Genomic DNA, 21,143 nt, shown 5'->3' with positions numbered 1-21,143 from the left:
GGTGGTGATTTTGTGCCTCCATATCTATTGATTGTGACTCATAGCAACACTGTATAGGGCTTCTGAGGGTATAAATCTTTTTGGAAGTTGAAAGCCTCATCTTTCTCCAGCTGAGTGACTAGCTCAAACGACTGACCATTTAGTTAGCAGCCCAGATCATAACACACTGTGCTACTGGGACTCCTTTTCCCCATGAAGCAGCTCTTGAATAGTTTGAAGAGTACTCTGAGGAAGAACAAACAAGCAAGTAAACAAATGAAAGATTGCTATAAAACTCAGAGAGGGGTGAGAAACTGAAGATTTCTCAGTAAACAATCTTCTTGGTTCTTCATTTTACTTTTAGAAATGCTCATTTCATAAATCTAGATGCAGAGAACACATCCTCAATATATTATTTAATAGTTTATATTATTTTACTTTAATCATGCTGTGGTTCTTGGAACCATCCTATATTTGAACCAATAATAACCTGTTTTTCTCCTCTTAGATATGTATGATGTGATTAGCTTAAGTTCTAGTCAATGTGAAGAAAGAGTCACTTTCTTCTTTCAGTTCACAAATGCAACCTGTAAATTGTAAGAATACAAGTCATGTTCAGGGATATTTGGTTTTGATGTGGGAAATTTTTATAATTTCATATCAATAAATCAATACATAAATTCTCACAACACATTTTCTGAACAAGGTTTTTGAGAGTCTGTAGTATGAAGAGTTTCTCATACAAAGTATGATTCAGACTTGGATTTCATTGGTCTAAAAGAACTAGACATTAATATTTTATTTACACATCCCACATGATTCTCATGAGTACCAGGTTTTGAAAGTCATTACTCTAGACTGGATGAAGGTTTTCATAACAGTTCATTTTATTTTTAAGTTTTTAACTGTTCCTCTTATGTAAAGAAAACCCACATTATTTGCTAAAAAAGAGGTACAAAAAAATCATTCTTAAAGGAGTTTTCAGTGCTAAGACTGCAGCCAATGTCTTTGTTGAGGTTCCAGATTTGAAACAGATTATGAGATGCTATTGCTCATATTCTAGATTTCACATTTATATGAGACAATTGAAAATACCATGACTATGGTCAGACCCTCTTGGTGTGGCTCTGTAGGATCAACACTGGACTGTAAAACACAAGATCGGCAGTTCAAACCCACTAGCTGGTTCTCTGAAACTCTCTACAGGGTTGCTATGAATTAGAACCAACTCAATGGAGTTTATCAACAACATGGGCAGACACACCTTAATTCTCAAAGTGGTCTCTTTGCTTTTAAACACTTATTAATGAGACCTTTTGCATCAGATATGCCCAATGCAATGTGTCATTCGATTTTGTGACTGCTTTTTCTATGAGTGTTGACTGTGGATCCAAGTAAAATGAAATCCTTAATAACATCAATCTTTTATTGTTTATCAGAAAGTTGTCTATTGTATAAGTTTTAAGGATTTATGTTTTTATATTTTGACATGTAATCCATATTGAAGTCTTTGATCTCCATCAGTGTTTCAGCCTGTGCAAGGGGGGTAGGTTTAAGCTGAACTTCAAGACTAAGACTAGGAAGAAGGACTTAGAGATGTACTCCTAAAAACAATTAGCCAGTGGAAGCCTTCTGATTAGCAGCATAAGATAAGCCCCTTAGGTTAGAAGGCACTGAAAACATGACTGAGGGAGAGTTGCCTCCTGAAAGTAGAGTTGACTTTAATAATGTAGATGAAGTAAAGCTTTCAATATTTTCATTTGTTGACATGGCATGACTCAAAATGAGAAGAAACATTATAATCATCCATTAGTAACTAGAACAAGAAACTTATGAAGTATAAATCTAGGAAAACTGGAAGTCATCAAAATAAAATGGAATGCATAATAATTTATATAACAGACACTACTGAATTGAAATATACTGATAGTCGTCATTTTAATCACATGGTCTGCAATCTTGGGAATGAAAAATTTAAGAAGAATAGCATTAGATTCATCATTATCAAGAACATTTCATGATCTAGCTGAAGTACAACACCATCGTTCATAGAAGTATATCTATACACATATGAGGAAGACCAAATAATATTACCATTAATTCAAATTTCCACAACAACCATTAGTGCCAAAGTTTAATAAATTGATGATTTTTACCAATTTATGCAATAAAAATGATCAAACACTCCATGAAAAGACATTGATAATTACTGTTGATTGAAATTCAAAATTTAGGAACAAAGAAATAATTAGAAAATATGACTTTGGTGATAGAAGAGATAGTATAATAATTTTACAAGACTAACTTATTCGTTGTAAATACCTCTTTTTGACAACATGAATGACAACTATATGGATGAACCTTACAAGAGGGAATACACAAGAATCAAACAGACTGCATCTGTTGAAAGAGATGGTAGAAAAGGTCAAAGACCAAATGTGAAAAATACTATTAATTGTTCAAATGCAATTTCAAGTTGAATGAAACAAAACAAATCCATGAAACCCAATGTATAACTTTGAGTATATCCTACTTACTTTTGGAGACCATCTCAAAAGTATATTTGGTGTTTTATATGCTTATAATTTAAGACCAGATGAATTTTGGGATTAGATCAGTACATCATGTATGAAGAAATCAAAAGGTAAGAAATACACAGTATAGAAAGAGGAGGCTAAAATGGAAATCATAAAATACTTTGAAATTTGATCTTGAAAGTAGAATTGCAAAAGAAAAGGCAAGAAATTATGAAGTTGAAAGAGGTAAAACAAGTACACAAGAGCCAAAATATGAACTTGAACATATCCCAGCTGAATTTAGAGATCGTCTTGAGAATAGATTTGATGAGTTAGACACTAATGACTGAAGACCAGAAAGGTTGTGAGATGACATCAAGAACATCATACAGGAAGGACACAAAGGTCATTAAGAAGATAAGAAAAAAGAAAAATACCAAAACGGATGTCAGACGAAACTCAGAAACTTGATCTCTAGTGGAGAGATGCTAAAGCAAATGGAAGAAATGAGGATTTAGAGGAGCTGAATAGAAAATTTCAAAGGGTAGTTTGAGAAGACATAGTCAAATATTATACTGAAATGTGCAAATATCTGAAGTTATAAAACCAAATGAGCTAAACATGTTAAACATTTCTCAAGCTTAAGAAACTGAAGAAAAATTTCAATCCTTGATTTACGATAGTAAAAGATTATATGGACAAAATTTTGAATGATAAGAAAGCATCAAAAGAGTATGGAAGGGATATGCAGATTCACTGTACCTAAAACATGTTCAACCATTTCAAGGGGTAGCATATGATCAAGAGCAAATGATCCTGAAGGAAGAAATCTAAGGTGCACTGAAGGCATTGGCAAAGAACAAGGCTCTAGGAACTGATGGAATACAAATGGAAATCATTCAACAAACTGATGCAGCAATGTAGGCACACAACTCATCTATGCCAAGACATTTGGAAGACAGATACCTAGCCAACTGATTAGAAGAGATCCATATTTGTGGTCATTCCAAAGAAAGGTGACACAATGGAATGTGGAAATCATAAAACAATATCATTAATGTCTTTTGAAAACAAAATTTTGTTAAAGAGAATTCAAAAGCAGCTGCAACAGTACATTGACAAGGAACTGCCAGAGGTTCAAGCTGGTTTCAGAGAAGGATGTGTAACAAAGCGTATAATTGCTGATTTCAGATGGATCTTGACTGAAAACAGAGAATACCAGAGATATGTTTACCTGTGATTTTTTTTTTTTTTTAAACTATGTTAAGGCTTTCAGCTGTGTGGATTGTGAAAAGCTGTGGGCAGCATTCTGGGGAGTGAGTATTCCTGAACACTTTAGGGTGCTATGAAGAACCTGTACGTAGCCAGAGAGGCAGTTGTTTGAACAGATCAAGGAGACAATGAATGGTTTAAATTTAGGAAAGGTGTCCACCAGGGTTATATTCTTTCACCATACTTATTTAATCTGTAGACTGAGCAAATAATTCCAGCAGCTGGAGTTGCTGTTGTTGTTATGTACCGTCGAGTCTGTTCTGACCCTGCACAGGGTTTCCGAGGCTGTAAATCTTTATAGGAGCAGAAAGCCTCATCTTTCTCCCACAGAATAGCTGGTAGTTTCGAACTGCTGACCCTGAGGTTAGCAGCCCAATTCGTAACCACTACACTACCAGAGGTCCTTTGTATATGAAGATAAACGTGAAATCAGTGTTGGAGGAATACTCATGAACAACCTGTGATATACAGATAATATAACGTTGCTTGCTGAAAGTGAAGAGGACTTAAAATACTTACTGATGAAGATCGAAGACTACAGCGTTCGGTATGGGTTGCACCTCAATGTAAAGAAAACAAAAATGCTCATTCTGGACCAATAAGTAACATCAAGATTAATAGAGAGAAGATTGAATTTGCCAAAGACTTCATTTTGCTCAAATCACCCATAAACACTTATGGAAGCAGCAGTCAAAAAATCAAATGAAATATTGCGCTAGGCAAATCTGCTGAACACGGCTTCTTTACAGTGTTCAAGAACAAAAATGTCAGCTTGAGGACTAAGATGTGCCTGACTCAAGCCATGGTATTTTCAATAACCTCATATGCATTTGAAAGTTGGACAATAAATAAAGAAAAATTGAGAAAAATTGATACTGGAAAAGAATATTAAAAGTACCATGGACTGCCAAAAGAACAAGCAAATCTGTTTTGGAAGAGGTAGAGCCAGAATGCTGCTTAGATGCCAGGATGGCCAGACTTTGTCATGCTTCAGACATATTATCAGGAGGGATGAGTCTGTAGGAAAGGACATCATGCTTGATAAAGTGGAGGGTCAAAGAAAAAGAGGAAGGCCTTTTTTTGAATGAGATGGATAGGCACAGTGATAGCAGCAATGGCCTCGAAAGTGGCGCAGGATCTAGCAGTGTTTCACTCTGTTGTGCATAGTGTCACTATCAGTCAGTACCGACGTGACAATTACAACAAACTTCCTTATATCTATTAGTTCACGCCATTCCTAAATTTAATAAGCAAACTTTTAATGTCTGTCCTCTGCCAGACCATCTTTAAAAAGATATATTATGGGAGATCAAGGATACAGTCCTTTTAAATTAATAATTAAACATAAATCAATCATAAAAAGTAGCAGCATTCTGAGACTGTGCCAAACCCTACATAATTTTCTAATAAATACTACAAAGGTTCATCACTCCTATAATGCGAGGTCATGTTTTCAGGTAGTGGCAGAGTCAAGATCCTTTCCTCAGGAACTTAGTTTCAGTGTTATGCAACTTTGATAAGTCCATCAATAATATTCTTAAATATACTATCATTTATAGTGCAGTTTTGCTTAATGTCTGAAGGAATATTATAAAAATGACAAATCATGAGCTAAACGTAGATATAAATTACATATGATAAATTATGTCTCTTATTTCCTAGAATTTATATGAGGTACACCTAGAATATGCTCAGTAATAATTTAAGGTAAAATAGATAGGGAGTGGATGAATAAATGAAGAAATGAATCCAAAATGGAATGGTTCAAAATAGGACTCTGAAATCATATGAACTGGTTTAAAAGTTCATCTGCTGTTCTTGTTTTCCAGAAACTTAGTGATGGCTTCTTTTCTTGTCTTCCTACTCTCTAAACCATGCTTTAATGCCCTGTCTACAAAGCTTTATTGACAGTGAAATCATTGAAATCTGTACTTTCTCCATGGGTTTTTTTAAATTCAGTGACTTTTTCTATCTCTAGTTTTCTTGAAAATCTTCTGTTCTCTTTAGTTCTTTAAATATCATGAAGAACAGTTCAATAATTTTAACTAGAGTTTTCTCAGTACCTTGAGAAATAACTCATTTGGGTCAGTAGACAAATTCATTTAGAGTGATTACCTGGTCTCTTACTATCTCCTCACTTTTATCAAACTTCAATTCCCACTTTTGAATGCTAGGTTTGTGCTTTCAGCCTAATGCTTATTCCCTATGACAGCAAAGACAGAGGCAAAACAGGAGTTGAGTCATTTTGCTTTCTCTTATCTGCTACTATTACACCATGGCCTCTGAATAGCAGACCTGATTTTTCCATTATCTTTTTCTGTTTTTTTAATTTGGATATTCCAAATGTTTGAAAGTCTTTTGTAGTGTCACTAAGTTTAACCAAGATTAATAAGTACTAGGCAATTCATGCATATATGGCAGAAAGTTTTCAGTCCTCAATGCAATGTCACAACCACATTTGGAGTAAATAGGAGTACAAGTTAAGAAGCTAAATTAAAAAGGAATGAGTGAGAGGTGAGTCCTGGTGTGGTGCTGTAGGGTAAGCACTGGACCACAAGTTTGGTAGTTCAAACTCACCAGCCACTCCTCAGAAACACCATACAGTGTCACAGAACCTATTCAACCACACTTCACAGCAACAGCAATAGGAAGGGGTAAGTCACTTAGCAAAGGGAATCTGGAAGGCTTCAAAGGGGAGGTAACTGTTGAATAGGATATGAAAAGGAGTTTTATTTACCTTATACAGTCCTTATACTTCCTTATACTTCCTTATACAGTCCTTATACTTACCTTACACTTACCTTATATTTCCATATCCACAGGTCCAGTATCTAGGAGTTAACCAAACACAGATAAGAATTTTTTTTTTTTTAAATAAATGCAAGTAAGCGATCAAAGCAATCCCTCTAGGTTAAGAGGGAATACAAAGTGTTATTTAAATAACATTTGCATAGTATTGTTGTCTTTGTTTGTGGTTAGGAGCTCCAGGAGCCAATTCCCACTTACAGTGACTATCACAACACAACACAACTGGCCCTGTGCCATCCTCAGCAATTGTTATGTTTGAGCCCATTGTTGTTGTCACAATGTCTTCTTCCTCTTTTGTGTTGACCCTCCACTTTACCAATCATGCTGTCTTTCTCCAGGGACTGGTCCCTCCTGACAAGTCCAAGGGTGAGAGACAAAGTCTTCCCATGCTTGCTTCTAAGGAGCGTCCTGGCTGTACTTCTTCCAAGACAGATTTGTTTACTTTTCTGGCAGTCCATGGTATTTCTTTACCAGCAACACAATTTAAAAGCATTGAATTCATAGTCCAAATTTCACATACATGTATGTTGTTGTTAAGTGCCATCCAGTTGGTTCTGACCCATAGCAACCCTGTATAGGATTTCTGAGGAGTGGCTGGTAAACTTGAACAATTGACATTACAGTTCAAACTGACTGCATTAGCCCACAGCACCACAAGAAGACGGGGTGATTGAAAGTACCATGTTCACCTTAGTCCTCAAATTGACATCTTTGCTCTGTAACACATTTTAAAGAGATCTTTTTGCACGAGATTTGACTCATGCAGGATTTCCTTTGACTTCTTGATTGCTGCTTCCATGTGCAGTGATGGTGAATACAAACAAAATTAAGTCTTTGAAAACTTCATTCTTTTCTCCTTTTATCATGATGTTAGTTTTTGGTTCAATTGTAAGGATTTTTGTTTTCTTTATATTGACGTCCAATCCATACTGAAGACTTTAGTCTTTGATTTTCAGCAATAGGTATTTAAAGTCCTCTTCATTTCTAGCAAGCAAGGTTTTGTCATCTGCATATCACAGGCTGTTAATGAGGCTTCTCATTAGCAAATGTCACATTCTTCATCATTTTTTCAAATTATTTGCTCATCATACAGATTGATATTGTTGTTAAGTTCCTTTGAATCACTTCTAACTCATCAACACCCTGTATAGAGTTTCCAAGGTTTTAGTAGGGTGAAAACCCTGGTGCAAATCTTTCCTGATTTTAAACCATTCAATATTCCCTGGTTCTGTTCTAATGAATGCCTTTTGGTCTATGCACAGGTTCCTCATGAGCACAATTAAGCTTTCTGGAATACCCATTCTTCACAATGCTATTCACAGTTTGTTGTATTAGCTATTCTAATTGAATATAATTGAATGTAATTATAATTACATTTTATTTGACGTTATTAAGTGCTGTGTAGTTGGCTTCAACTCACAGCGACCCTTTATAGGGTTTCTGAAGCTTGTTTAAATCTTTGCAGGATCAGAAGGCATCATCTTTCTCTCACGAAGTAGCTGGTGGGCTCAAACCATGGACCTTGTGGGTCATAGTCACTGGACACATATTGTGTGGCATCTCCACATTCCCTAGATTATATTAGTCATCATAATTGATCTAGAGCTGGTTTAGAGTGTACAGAAGAATGTGTGTAGATTATATGCAAAAATGATACCATTTCATATAAGGGACTTGAGCATCCATGAACTTTAGTATCTGTCTGGATCCTGCATCCAATCCACCATGTAGGCTCTTAGACATCATTCCTTTTTTTGCCTTGTATTTTTGTCTTCACAGTTGACCATGAGGCTAGTTTTACCATTTTCTAATTTGTGATCACAATCTCTATTTGTACAATGACTCTTTTGACTTAATTAGGATCTCTAAACCTGAAACAAAACTCATTGTCTTTGATACAATTTTGACTCAAGGAAAAAAAAAAATATGTACATATATATATATATATAGATAGATAGATATATATAGATATATATATATCCATAAGGGTTTCAAGGTCACAAATCTTTATGAGGTTTCTTTCTCCAATGAAGTGGGTGATGAGTTCAAACCACCAACCTTTTTGTTAGCTAGCAGAGGAATGTTTAACCACTGTGTTACCAGGACTCCTTTAAGGATCTTCTCTGTTTCCATATATCTTAGGCCTCTTGTTTCCATTTTCTACTTTTTCAGTTTAGACCCATGGTTCATAATGCCACTGATTCACGCTTAACAATACTCTGTGTTCTTGCCCTTTTGTTCATTCATTATAACCTATGAGTCAAGCCCACACTTTGGTGGAATTGAAAAGGTGCAGCTTCTTCTTGCTGTGAAGAAAATCTCACTATTATGAAGATTTGTGACAATAAATTCAACCTCACCAACCTTAATACTTTTCCTGGCAATCAGCTATTATTTTCTGTCTTCAGGTTGTTCTCCCTCTTTCTCTATCAAATATTTCAAAAATGTATACTCTTTTCTTTGTTCAGGTTCCTGCATTTGCCTCACTACATCCTTTTAGGACATGCTTTTTACTCATACTTTATAGAAATAAAAATGTAACAATAATGGAAATAAGTCATAAAAAAATAGAGAAAGACATAATGAAAGACCAAATATTTACCTGCATCTACTATCAATCTGTCTTTCCCTAGGATTTTCTGGGTAATTATATACATTTCTATTAAAAAACCAAAATTTAAAAATATACTTTTTTGAGCAGAATACTGACTTGATTATCTATTACATAGAACTTTGAGAGAGTTTATTACCTCATGAATACTCCCAATTTTTATCTGATTTTCATAAACTCTAAGATGACACACTCACATTCTAATTGTTTTCACTTTCACTCAATCAAGCAATTCTGTGGCACTGTAGGATAAGCACTCGACCACAAGGTCAGTTTGTACCACAAGGTTGGCAGTTCAAACTCACCAGCCATTCCTCAGAAACCCTATATGGGATCGCTGTGGGTTGGAACCGACTCAATTACACTTAAAAACAACATGAATTATTAGTCTGCAGAAGTATTTTGGTGTAATGCTTTCTCTGAATTCAGTAAAATTAAATGATATGTTGTTAAATATTTTAGATTCAGTAGAAAATGATCTGATCTTCTTTCTTAAGTTAGAATATAGCATCTATAAAATCCATTAATGGTGAGTTTTAAAAACCACTGTGTTACGTACAAATGCAATCATATTATGACAAACTTAATAGTTGTTAAAAAACAGATAATGAAAGTATATATAAAATAGGTTGGTATGTTATGAAGCTGACAAAAGACTAAAGAAGCAAGCAAGTTAAAGATTTAAAACAGCTTTGGTTTGAAACTGCAATCCCTAGGTGGTCTAATTCGAGCAGACTATAGCCACAAGGCACAGGACCCCAGCATTGTTAGAAACCACTCAAGTCATCTGCCATTTTGTCAGATGGAGGAGCTTCCCCACCTCGTAGATGAAGCTCATCATTGCCTTGACAACGTTGGGTTCCACGTCATTAGTTTCCATTTGATTCTATAGCAACAAAATAAGAGAAAATTAATTATAGTAGATGCTGGAAACCAAATAGTGGAATTAAAATCCCAGCATTCTCATTTAATGGCCAAGAAACAAATTACACTATTACAGCTGAACAGCTTTTTTAACCTCCTGTGCTGGTTTCTGCATTTTGCACAAATGTGACGCTTAGACTCTGAAATAAACAACTTTATTAAAAATGAATCCTGGAACATTGTTGTGGAGAGTTCAGTCAGAGATTCCTTCCAATATGAGAACTCTTATGAAGAAATTTCTGGGAAGAACTACTTACCTCCCTCTGTTTGCTTAGTAAATGGAGTAACCTTTTTACTTCAAAATCATCTCTGAGATGAACTCAAGCTGGTGAGACAGATTGGCAAACACTGGCACCATCAAATGATTATACATCCCATTCCAATTCTACTCTAAGGCTGATTAAAACAGGGAAGTGTAAACAGCTCCCATTTTAAATGGAGCTGATCCAAATTGTTGGCTTAAATGAAGGTCAAAATCAGAAAAGGCTTGCAAGTGAAAGTTTCTAGGTAAGTAACAAGTGCAAAGAATCTCTTCAAGTAGAGATGAGTTCTAAATCTTCCAACATAGCTATGAAGCTGCAAAATAACAACTGTTTCAAGGAAGTACTTTATATAATGACTTTTTGTTTTTCATGCTGTATCCTTAATTCACTAGTAAACACTCTACCTTATGACACTACATTTTAAGTTTTAATAGCAATTTGAATACAAGGATATGCTAAATAGCAAATAATATTCTCAAGAATGCTTTCAAACCTGCCACAGCCTTCTAATTTTACCTTTAAAAGAAAATGCAACTTTCTACATGAATTAAATCAATGATACTTTGTTGCTCTTCTTATACATTTTATGTACATACATTGTTTGCCATATGTTGTTGTTGTTATGTGCCATGGAGTCGGTTCTGACTCATAGCGACTCTGTACAGGGTTTCTGAGGCTGTAAATCTTTATGGGAACAGAAAGCCTCATCTTTCTCCCGTGGAACAGCTGGTAGCTTCGAACTGCTGACCCTGAGGATAGCAGCCCAATTCGTAACCACTACGCTACCAGAACTCCTTTGCCATATAGACAGACAGCTATATTAAAATACACGGTTTCCACATGCTATAAAGTACCATAGGGGACCTGGAAAATGTATATATTTAATTTCAAAATAGTCTCATTTACTTTGACATTTTGTATTATCTTTGCACGTCTCTTCGTAGTTATTTCATTTTCTATAGTTTCTAGCACACTATTTACCTCCCAGATGTATACCTAAATCCATATAGAATTCCTGTAGCTTAATAATACTAGAGATTAATGAAGCTACAGCTTTATGATTTCCTGAAGAGTTATTTATGTTCTGGATGGGAGAGGTTTCTTGACTCATCCTGCTGTGGAAGACAGGTAACTTTCTTTCCCTACTTTGGTCTCTCTGGCAGAACCCATGTTCCATGTCTGGAGCTGGTTGCCGTGGTGCATGACTTCCTCTAAGGGACACTACCCCCAGCTGTCATGCAAGAAGACCCAATTACCCCAAATTACATTAACAATTTTCCAGGTCACCCTGCCAATTCCTATGCCAACAGTACCTGGGTGATAGACTTTCTGCTCCCTGCACTGTGCTGTGCCCCACACCCAGCATTTTTCCTGGAAACCATGTTTTGCAGCTTCCCTATTCTCAGGGACTGTTACCACTGGGCCCTGGTTGAACCCTACACTCCTGACCTTTCTGCTCACCCCAACGACCCTCTTGAAGTCCACTATTCCCACTCAAGACCCTATGAGGTACCATTTTCCCCATTCTGGGTCCTGTCTCTGCCTAGCAGTGTTCTAGCTCCTATGTGTCGGGATGTTCTGTAGAGTGACCTCTGGCTGTAATCATATTTTTCCAGTTTACAGATGAAGAATTGTAAGTATCAGTCTTTTACTTCTCTTTCTTTACCTTAATCCATGTAATAAAATTTGCTTATTTTCTTTGTTTGATATTATATACACACAAAAAGCATGCAGATTATTTCATTCATTTCTCATCATTGTTGTATGAATATTTACTTAATAAATGACTCTTAGTCATATATTTTAATTATGGCCAAGACTCATGTGACCTGACTCAACTGAGACATATGGGTATTTATCTTAGCATTTACAAGCATGTATAAGTCAGTTATAAAACTATTAAAATTTTAATAATTATATTCTGGAACTAAAGACTAAAACATACCTAAATCACATAAATTGTGATTTGATTACCTTGTTATGATATTTAAAATAGAGAAACTGATAGCACATATTTTGAAGTAGATAAGGTTGAGGGTATGTGAAAATAGGGATCTAGTGTTTTAACTATTTTGATATAAACCCTACATTTGGATTACCATAGCCATCCTTGTGATCTTCACAATAATCCTTCAGTATATAGATTCTTATTCCTATATTCAAGTCAGACAAATTGAGCAAGCTGTCAATTTTATGCTATTTTGTTATTAAGTTCTATGGTTCTGACTCATAGAGATGCAAGAGTTTCCAAGGAGTAGCTGGTGGGTTTGAACTGCCAGCCTTGTGATTCCCAGTGCAGTGCTGATACTATAGCACCACACCAGGAACCCCTATATTATTTATGAAGTCCTAGTGTGGTGTTGTAGAGTCCTGGTGTGGCGCTATGGGTTAATGCGCCAGACTGCAAAGCTATTTGAACTGCAAGGATGGCGGTTCAAGCTCACCAGCTGCTCCTCAGAAACCCTATCCAGGGTCTACTGGTCAGAACTGACTTGATAGCACCTAACTACAACAAAAAGTGTGGTGTTGTGGGATCAACACTGGATTGCTAACCACAAGGTTGGTGGTTCAAACCCACTAGCCACTCCTCAGGGTCACTATGAGTCAGAACCAAATTGACAGCACTTAACAACAACATATTATTTATGTCAATGTTATTGCTGTCAATGACTGTCTAGTTGACTCTGACTCAAGGAGATCTTTTGTATAACAGTATTAAATATTGCTAAGATATTGTTGGCAAAAATTGTCTTGTAGAAGAGCTCTCTCCTTAGTATTTTTCTTTTAATAGTCAATTTTGTCTCCATTCCCCTCAATGTATACATAATTTCTGGTGGACTGTGGCATATAAATTACACTATAAAGCTTCAAATACAAGTTTTGTCCAACTGTCTTGATATTTTATCTGAATTCCCTTGAAGTTCCAAGCAACAAAACCATAAGTATAATAAACAGACTAGAGCAATTGGAAAGCTTTAAGCAAACTTTCTATCTTTCTTGGGAAGGCCACTATTTGTGATTGGTTTAATGGTTACCCCAGATGAAACTCAGGTGTTCCAAATGATTCCTTACTACACAGCTGTTTTTTATAAAAATAGATAGTTACCACTGAGTATGATTTGAGATTTTCCAAGAATACACTGCTCAATTTCTTGAAACTAAACTCCAATAAATCTTGGCTAGTATTCATGTCCTAATAGAGAACAACTGAAATTTGCATAAATGATTTTAGAGCCAGAAAAATAAATTTTCAACAAGGCCCTTGTATAATATTCTGAAATGTTTTGAAAGACATCACCTCACACAATTGCTAAGGAGTTCTTTCCATATGTTGCTAAAGGGTGTTGAAAGTCTACCATTACACATGTTTAGCCCTTGGTTTTAAGTAATATGCACAACTCTGTTTCAAAATGGAAAGAACACAGTGAATATGACAACACTCTACGCTGTGTGAATAGGTGTATGAAATCAGCAACTTGTGGTGAATCATTGTTTCATCAGCAAGAGGAGAGACGTATCCAGAGCAGAAGAGCTCCAAGAAGACAGGAGAAATGGGCAAAGCGCTACAGAACATATTTCACTCAGCTGGGGAAGCCTAGAAGAAAGAATAAGAAAGAAAACTTTGAAAGGGGAGGGTGCTACAGATGAGTTTCTCTGACTATTTAAATTTTCTAAAGATTATTTAGTATAATCATATCATCAAGGAAATAATTTTTTATTAAAATAGTAAAAAAGCCATTTGTAAAGATTAGCAGTATAAAAAATGCTTTTTCATAGGTCAACTGACTATATCTTCACATTAAACTTCAAAAAGTAGCTTCGTAATCATATTTTTCCAGTTTACAGATGAAGAAACTAGAGGTGACGCTATTTTAATGGTTTTGTTTCTACTGCATTTCACAACTCATTCTCCATTTCCTCACCTTTGCTAGCACTGCGCTGTCCAACGCATGGCTCAGTCCTCAGTCATTTTTTACTTCTTCATTATTAATTATAAGTGATAGTATCTCATCCATTGCTGTAACTATCACTCCTACACCAATAACTCTAAAATGCCCAACTAAAGCCCAAATCTTTTCCATGAATTACAGAATCAAATATCAAGTTAGTCATTATCTCCACTTGCATAATTAAAAGGTATTTCAAACTAAACATGTCTCAAGCCAAAATCTTAGCATATTCTTCAAAACTCCTCCTTGGTTTGTGTTTGTTCAGGAATAGGTAACTTGATCTTTCTAGCTTTTCTGACAGAAACCTAGGAGCCATCTTTTTTTTTTTTTCTCATTCCCTATATCCAACTGGACTGGTAACTGCAAGGCTAGTGGTTTAAGCCCACCAGTTGCTCCTTGAAAACCCTATACAGTGTCATTATGAGTTGGGATTGATTCAATGGTAGTTTGCAACAGCAACATATCCAATATGTGAGATCAGATTTACCATCAGTACACATACACTTGTACAATAAGTACAAATCACATTTTATTACTCTTTTGCTCAAAATTTTCAATGGCTTGCTATATACATCAGTCAATAGTACAGATATAAGAAAATAATAATAAAAATAAGCAAATAATAAAAAAGTACCATTTGCTTCACTCCAGGTATACCAGTCTTTTTATCTTTTTCAACATGCCAAGTATCAGTCTAAGAGTATTTGCACTTACTGTTTCCTATATGTTCTCATGGTTTATTGCTTCAATTCCTTTAGGTATGTGATTACATTTTATCTTAAAAATAATATAAGGTCACATATATAGCTCCCAAGTTTTTCTTACTTAATTTGTATAGCCAAACCACCTGAAAAAAAATATTTGTTACTCACCCCTTCTACTCTGCTTCTTGCCTTCTCTAGTAACAAGTAAATATCACGAAATAAGATACAATTTTTCTCTCGATTTTGATCACCATCTGATCACTAGAGACTATAGTATAGTCTTTGTTTTAATCATTGCATAAAAAATTGGAGGTACCTATCTAGTGTAGACTTCTGGGTTTGGGCTTTGAATCTAACCAGGATGGTATAAGAGGGAAAAAGTAGTAAATACATTGCTAGGTAAGTAGATATTTCCCAATCCACTTGCCAACACTTAATTTTCAGAGTCCTCAAATATGTGCTCTGTGCATTTTTTCTAGATGTATGGTTTCATTCAATGGGAGATAAAGGGAGAAATGTACTTATTGTATCTTACCTAGAAATAGAATTATTTTAAATTCTTTTATCTAAAATTATATTTTAAATTCCAGAAATGTCAGCCCAACAAAATAAAATTATTTGAACAAGTTGAGAGGCTAAAAATGCACTTTTAAATTCTTTTTAAGTCTAATGAATTTAAAATATTGTCAGTTTTTTAAAAAATTCTTTAAATAATTAAATCCCAATTACTAGATTTATTAACATATTTAAGCATTGGTAGCTGAGCATTCACAATATTTTTTTTTTTAAATAAGCACTCAGTGCAATAGATTACCCACCATGCTCTTAATTTGGCAAGTGTTATTCTCTCTTTCTGCAAAGTATTGAGCTATCTGAGGAAACTAATCCTAGTGTAGTGCTCTAGGGTAAGCATTAGACTGCTAACCACAAGTTTAGTGGTTCAAACCCACTATCTGCTCTTTGGAAACTACTCAGGCACTTAACGAGAGTGACAATAACAGCTTATCTTTGATTAATTTTTTTTCAGCACTTCGCATGCCTGGACACTATTCAACTCAGGTAGTGTAGTGGTTATGAATCGGGATGTGAACTTCAAGGTCAGCAGTTCAAAACTACCAGCTGTTCTGTAGGAGAAAGATGAGGCTTTCCGCTCCTGTAAAGATTTACAGCCTCAGAAACCCTGTACAGGGCCGTTATGAGTTGGAACCGGCTCCACAGCACATAACCACCAACCACCACCATTGTAAATTGAATGAAGATTTGCAGAGCAAATCATTTTTCCATTCAATAATTCAACGTCTTGTTTCATATCATTAATTGTTGTTGTTAAGTACCGTGGAGTGGGTTCCAACTCATTGTGACCCTGCACAGGTTTTCTGAGGCTGCAAATCTTTAAGGGAGCAGAAAACCTCATCTGTCTCCTGCAGAACAGATGGTAGATTCAAACTGCCAACCTTGAGGTTAGCAGCCTGATTCGTAACCACTATGCTATTATATCATTGATTAAAAATCCCCAAATGCAGCATCACTTATCCCATTTTTTCCCTGTGTTTACCATTCCATTTCTTCTTCTTTCTTAACCCTGCCATTCCATTTTTTTTCTTAGCCCTTCTGGCCTTCTGAACTTTGCCCTTAATACATGATTTCCTCTTTATCTCAAATGGCTAATTGTTTTAAGGAGCAGGTACCTCCTCAGTGGTGTTGTTCCCCTAACAGTCTTCAGTATTGTTTGGATGAAAATTGAGCCATGGGGCTGAGTTCAGTTCCAGACCTGTAGGGTGTTGAAAGGCCATAGTCTCTGGGGAAATTAAGGCTAATTAAAACTGTAGAAATAAATGTCCAATTTATTACCACCACCAGAAACATGCATTTTGAGCTCTTTGTGAATAATGTCCTCATGTATTATTTTGTTCTGATTAGTATTACAAATAAAAACCAGTGCTTACTTCATAGCAATATGGATACTGATTTATATGATACTGAAGCAAACTGAAACAGGTTGAATCTATATTGTATCAAATAAACGAGGCAAAAATAATAAAAGATCTTCCTAATGCTAATGCTGTTGTTATTAAATGTCATCAAATCAATTCTGACTCATAGGGTTTCCGCTGAGTGGCTGGTTGTTCAAACTGGCTTGCAGTTCAAATTGACCTTTCAGTCCAGTGCTTATTCTACAACACCACAGCAGGACTCCACTGCTAACAGACAAAGGTTATCTGCAATGCTCTTTTGAGTTGCAGCTTTAGCTTTGGTTTAGATAATATAATAGAGCTATAAACAGCACACTGGTGTGGCATCACAGGATAGCACTGGACCTCAAATTCAGTTTGAACTTTGAGGTCCATTGTTCAAACTCACCTGCTGCTCTTCAAACCCCATATAGTGTTGTTATGAGCCAGACCAGAATCTGCAGCACTTAACATAAACAGTCTAAGGTTCACCTACACTTGGATTTCTTGATAAAAGTCCATAGCTTGTCATGATTCTACAGGCAGGCTATGATTCTAGAATTGTAGAACCTATAGCAGTCAGAAGTATTGAATTGATACTCTCTGATACTCTTTGATCAGAGTACAATAAAATTTACCCTTGAACAATATGGATTTGAACTGCATGGAATCACCTGTTGTTGTTAAGTGCCGTCGAGTCGATTCCAACTCTTAGTGATCCTGTATAGGGTTTCCAAGGAGCAGCTGGTGAGCTTGAACCACCGACCTTGCAGTTCAAATGACTTTGCAGTCTGGTGCATTAGCCCACAGCACCACACTAGGACTTACTTAGATGTGAAGTAATTTTCAAGTTGCCATTCCTGTGAGCTAAAGTGTGACACTAATTATCTCTGTGTGAACAATTAATTTCTCCAGTTAGGGCTTACCAATTACTGGGTCAAATGGCTTTTTTTTTTTGCATTGAGTTATGGTATTAAGGGAAAATATGAAAAGTACCATGGACTTCTAGAAGAACAAATCTATGTTGAAAGAAGTACACCCAGAATGCTCATTAGAAGTCAGAATGGCCAGACTTAGTCTTTCATATTTCAGACATATCATCAGGAGGGACCATTCCCTGGAGGAGGGCATCATGTTTGGTAAAGTGAAGGGTCAGCAAAATAAGGAAGACCCCCAACAAGATGGATTGACACAGTAGCAGCAGCAAAGGACTCAAGCATATCCACGTTGTGAGCTTGATGCAGGACTGGGTAGTATTTTTGTTTGTTTGCCTGTTTTGGGGGAGGATGTACACAGAAACACTCAGGAATATATAATAATTTTAAAAACCAAAGGGCACATTCTGCAAACCTGCCTCCTGGCTGCCCACCCAGTTCCTCTCTTTCCATGAGTCCAGAGTCCTCAGCTATTCCCTCTCTCCATTACCTCATCTCTGCCTCCATTTCTGATGTCACAGCCTCTCTGGATAGGCTCCTGCACTCTGTTTGTGCTCTTCTTTCTTGATGGTCCTAGGGTCCTCTTATTTCTGTACTGTAAGATTAACTACTCCCCCATTTATTTTTACAAAACTTCTACCTTTACAATTGTGACAGTCACAATTGGTCATGATAACAATTTCTCACTATTGAATCATAAGAATCTTATCCCTGTCTCTTTTTACCAGACCCATCTAGAAAAGATGAAAACTATTCAGTGGGTTCTCTACCTTCCCCCGCACACTCTGAAATTAAACTCCGTCTTGAAAACTTGTAAGCCAGTCACTTCATGCCTTTATTGCCCCCCATTTTAGGTACCCAATGTCTAAATTGCCCATCCCTATCTACCTACCCTGTATGCAGAGAAGATAGGGTTGATACTTGATGTGAAGACTCCTTCCCTCTCAATTGGTGTTTTAAGGCACTACATCCATAAGTATAGGTCAAGTTCTTCAAATTTTAGCAATTTGTGTTCATTTCCTTTATCAATTTTTTTAAATCTTCCTCTAGTTGAGTTCTGATTATCAAGCCATCGAGGCTAAGGTCAAATGTGTACTATCTGCAAGTTTGGGTGTTCTTGTGCATCTCCCCTCACTTCATATCAGCTGTATGGTTCACTCTCAGCTCTAGCCCTCTGTGGCTATGCCCTTGTCCATGGGCTCAGGAGTCCCCAGGTCTACCACACTTCAGAACAATCAGCCCTTCCTCTTCTCTCTCTTATATCCAGGTCAACAGGAATCTATGGGACATGGTTGAACTCAGCTCATTTCTTCATTGATGCCTCATCCACTCATCCCTCAACCACTTATCAGTAGACTAATGTGGTCATCAGCAAGTTTACATGCCTGCTCATGTATTCCTTTTGAGTTTCAGTCTTGGAGGGGGGTTTGTCCAGAAAGGATCAAATGGCATTTTAAGCAGATACTCACAGTACTTGAGCTCACATGAATAGCTACAGAAAAATTAAAAGTGTGGAAGTGGGCCCACACAGTTGAAACCAATGTTGCTCAAGGGTCAACTGTATTATTCATTTATTTTCCTCTACTGATGTTTTGTGTACAGTTAGGTAATAAGTCACAAAAATCCATGAATGCTAATTACTCCAGTCATACATGTTCTATTTATTAATAACTAAATCTGAAAGCGAGCTCAGACATCAAAAGTTTCAGTATACTTGCTTGACTGAAGCATTTGGGTCTCCAGGATCCTAAAAACTGCTTGTAAATCTTGCCAACAGTGTATCACACTATTTCATTTCTTAACTGTATTAGTTCTTTTTGGAACATCAAAGTGCAAAGGCAAGCACAATTTTTTAATTAAAAAGTCTACTGGACATTTTCAAGCCTTCAAAAAGGTTCATGTCAGCTTCTGTTCTATAAATGTGCAAGCCTATTTTAATTTTCCTTTGGTGGCAGCTGTTCTTTCACCTGTAATTCAGCATATAATTTCAGAAGCATCTGGGATTCAGTAAGTCTATATGGAGAATCACTGTGAGTATAAATAGATAGCTATATGGGCCTTAATGGAGAGATATGAAGAACTGTTTTTTGGTTTTGTAATTAATCTATCCTATACACCATTATGGAAAAGAAAATATAATTAGAATGTTGTTGTTGTTAAGTGTCATCAAGTCGGTTTAGATCCTAAGTGACCCCGTATAGGGTGTTCAAGAAGCAGCTAGTGAGCTTGAACCACTGATCTTGTGGTTTAAACCAACTTTGGCATAACAATACTACCAAAACTTTTTCATGTTGTTGTTGTTGTTGTTATGTGCCGTGGAGTCTGTTCTGACTCATAACCACCCTGTACAGGGTTTCCGAGGCTTTAAATCTTTACAGGAGCAGAATGCCTCGTCTTTCTCCCGCGGAACAGCTGGCAGTTTCGAACTGCTGACCTTGCGGTTCGCAGCCGGATTCGTAACCACTGTATACCATGATATCTTATAGGAAGGACCCCTGTAGCATACTGGTTATGTGTCAGGCTGCTAAACAGAAAGTTAGCATTTTGAATCTACCAGCCGCTTTGAGGGAGAAAGATGAGGCTTTCTGCTCTAGTAAACATTTATAGCCTCAGAAATCCTATACAGGCGCATCACCACCATGACGTGTCTAATAGGTATATTAGATAAAGCCTATTTGGGATAAGTATTGGACTGTTAACCACAACGTAGGCAGTTTATGCCTACCAGCCACTCTGAGGAAGAAAGGAGATTATCTGCTTTGACAAAGAGTTGGAGTCTCGTATATGTTATACAGGATCACTGTGCATCAGAACTGACTCAACAGCACATAACAACATATCCAATAGGGAAAAGAGAAATTCAGATACATTTGGTCAGTGTATTATCATGTAAACAATTGTAATTTTATCTAATAATAAGCTCCAATTTTCTTAAGTCTATTTTGACTGAATTTCCACCTTGTTCTCCTGTGGAAGATCCAACAGTAATTAAAACTAGATTTAACAGTCTCACTAGTGTGATTTGCTTGTGGACACTGTGACAACATTCCTGAAGTCAGGTTTTTAATAATAAAAAATTTAATAACCCAAATGTTCATCATTAGGTGAATGATTAAATAAAGTGTCTTATAACCGTACAGTCCAAAATTCTGCATGATGTTAAAATGAAATTATGCAGGTTTGCATAATTAGCATGGGAGAAAATTCCATATTTTATTTATTTATTTTA

This window comes from Chrysochloris asiatica, unplaced genomic scaffold (genome assembly GCF_000296735.1).
Source record: "Chrysochloris asiatica unplaced genomic scaffold, ChrAsi1.0 scaffold00010, whole genome shotgun sequence".
In the NCBI taxonomy this organism is placed as follows: Eukaryota; Metazoa; Chordata; class Mammalia; order Afrosoricida; family Chrysochloridae; genus Chrysochloris; species Chrysochloris asiatica.
This window is presented reverse-complemented; position numbering follows the sequence as displayed.